Source organism: Pteronotus mesoamericanus, unplaced genomic scaffold, assembly GCF_021234165.1.
Source record: "Pteronotus mesoamericanus isolate MK-2021 breed Mesoamerican mustached bat unplaced genomic scaffold, CSHL_Meso_final scaffold_31, whole genome shotgun sequence".
NCBI classification, from domain to species: Eukaryota; Metazoa; Chordata; class Mammalia; order Chiroptera; family Mormoopidae; genus Pteronotus; species Pteronotus mesoamericanus.
This window is the reverse complement of record NW_026555312.1, coordinates 7,535,954-7,538,794: the sequence shown is the minus strand read 5'-3', so window position 1 is coordinate 7,538,794 and position 2,841 is coordinate 7,535,954. Positions and strand designations below refer to the sequence as shown.

The 2,841-nt window shown below is 34.1% G+C and overlaps 1 non-coding gene across 1 annotated transcript; it reads left to right on the top strand.

The window, feature by feature from the left end:
* The first annotated feature begins 2,113 nt into the window (after positions 1-2,113).
* LOC129085823 (U6 spliceosomal RNA) lies at positions 2,114-2,217 on the top strand. Its single transcript, XR_008530757.1, has one exon. It is a non-coding gene; the product is annotated as a U6 spliceosomal RNA (small nuclear RNA).
* The last annotated feature ends 624 nt before the right edge of the window (positions 2,218-2,841 follow it).

Sequence of the window (2,841 nt, the reverse complement as noted above, 5' to 3'; positions counted from 1 at the left end):
TTGATTTCATACAGCCAGTATGCAATGTTGCTATATAGAAAACAGATGCCACTTGAAATATCCAGCAACATTACCAGTACTTCTAGGATACTTTATTTTCCATAATTCTAAAGTGGAATAAGATAAACTCATGAGTTGCTCAAGACTTCAACAGACAACCCTTGGATATGTGCATGTCTTTGGGAATGGAATGTCAGTTTTAAAGAGTCCAAGGCAAATCTATAGTTTGAGAAAGCCAGATAGCCAGATTATTTGAAACACTGGATGGAGAACTTGACCTTAATGGAGTCTCAGCAACTTTTAACTATATATCTTTCTATATCTCATGGCTGGAAGATCCTCTGTAAAAATCTTGATTTTTTTGTACACTATGGTTAAATATATTTGTGCTTAAACAAGTCTTAAATATGTGTTTGCAATTCACCATTTACCTGCTAAAAGCAAATGGTGAATCTAAATTTTTGACACTTTCTACCTTAAACTTTTCATATAACATCACCAAACCACTTGCAATTCAATACATACACTTCTAGACTCTCTCATCCATATTTTCTATCTGGCTCACCCATTTGCCTGGAATTTCCTTCCCTATTCATTTTATTCAGGTTTCTAGTTCCTGTTGAACAATTCATGCTTCCTAAGATAAAAGATGCTCTTATTGTTATCTTTCTGTTCTTTCCCTCTCTAATTCTTACTGATCAATTCATTCTTAAAAATTCATCTTAGCCCTGACATCCTCTGACATCCCAGACTACAACTAGATATTGCTCTAGTGATTTTATTCATTGTTACCACTAAAATTGTTACCATTGTAATTATGAATAGCAGTTCCATCAAGCTCCTAGAGTCAAGCTCTGGGATGAAAATCTCATAGTGAAATTTCTTCAGTTCCTAATCCTCCTTGATATACAAACAATAAAATTCTAGCTGAAGCTCCATCTTCAGAGATTTTGGAAACAACTATGTAGGACAGGGTGATCAAAGCATAAATTTTTCCCCAGGAAAACTTCCCAATAATCTATGAACAGATATTTATCTACAAGAATAATTTCAGAAAATAACTAGCAACTCTAGATAGACATATGAAATAGCATCACACATTTCCGGAGACACCAGAAAGGCAGTACTGTGCAGTGGTTAAGATTCAGACTGTCTTAGATGTAAACTACGTTGATTAGAATTCTTATTCTAACAGTCATTAGTTGAGTGTAGCCAACAAGTAATTTACCTTTTCCATGTCTCAGTTTCCCCCCTCTAAAATAGAAATAATAATAATAAATAATACCTAACTCCTGGGATTGTTATAATTCAATGAGTCAATACCTATTCAAAGCATTTAGAATTTCATATGACCAAGAGTAATAATTCAGTCAATATTTCTGGGAGAGAGAGAGGTGATAGTAGCAGTACTACTATTCTTCATGTGGAAAAAGTGTATTGAAAACCCAGCAACTTGTTAAAGCAATGTCTGGGGATGCAGCGTTAAAAAAGATTAAATTTACTGGTATTTAATAACCTTAAGATCCCGAAGACTATATTTTGACAAGTTATGGATGCTCAGTTATTGATTATCTTGTTATAGATTCAAGTGAAACAGAGAGAAACAAGCGGTTTGCCTAATAGGAGCATATGTTTAATGTATTCAAAGGCTATAAAATAGAGCAAAAAATGTATAAATACTGTCTTAAATGCTATGAGTCATTTTCAAAGTTTGAGGCCAGAACAATAGAAATACCACGAATCAAGGATCTCTCATAGTAAAAAAAGTTTTATAAGTTGTAAATGAGATATTTGAAACAAATGTTAAATATGACAACAGTGGTAATAGAGATAACAAACTAATCATAAACAACCCAGTTTCTCCTGGACTTGCCTTTCTAAGCTTTCTTCGCTTCACAAAAAAGTTCCTGGCCGTGGTGTGCTGAAAACTGCTTATAATCAGTGCAGCATTTTCCGGATATGCCAAGCTCGCGTTCCCTTCCTCTCTACCTGAAGCATTCACCGTCTAGGGCTGCGCTGATTTTGCTGAGCTCTTCTACCAAATGCTATCTCTCTGAGGTCAAGGGCCTTATTTGCTTTGTGTTCTCAACTGCTATAAAGAAAACAAAATGTGGTGCTCGCTTTGGCAGCACATACACTGAAATGGGAAGGTCACAGAGATGACCATGGCCCCCGCACAAGGGTGAGGCACAAGTCTGTGAAGCGTTCCGTACTTTTTTAAGAAATGAGAGGTACAGATTGAATACTTCCACTTCTAAGCTATTGTTTAGAGATAAGGCCAATGTTAGTCATATAAAGTATCTTGTATAATGTCCTTTTTACCTTTTCTGAAATCTTTTCTGGAGGAAATGTTCATTATTTCCAATAGCGCTATTATTATTGGCTAAAGAAGAGAAAAGAAGAAAAGAAAAGAAATAATGTGTATTTGTATTTATATTTTTCCCTCTTAAGGCTACATCACACAGTACTTTTGATATATTTTAATTGGTTTGGTTTAGTTGTGTGGTACTATTGTGAAGTATTTATTAAAAATCTATTTTGATAATGGTTCTATAGATAATGGTCTCCTCCCTTGAGACTCTAAATAATTGAGAAGACATGTAAGAAAAATAATTGTGGATGTTCACATAAAAGTTCTAATTATATGACAATCATTTAGTGAGTTACTAATTCATCCAATAAAAATTTAGGAAATATTAACCATTTGTTAAGCATTGTGGGATCTAAGAATAAAAAATGACAAGTAGGATTCCTGTCTTCATAAGACTTATATCCTAGTGAGAGAGCAAAACAGTGAAATGAGAAATTGCCATGAAACATGGAAAATACCACAAAAGAAAA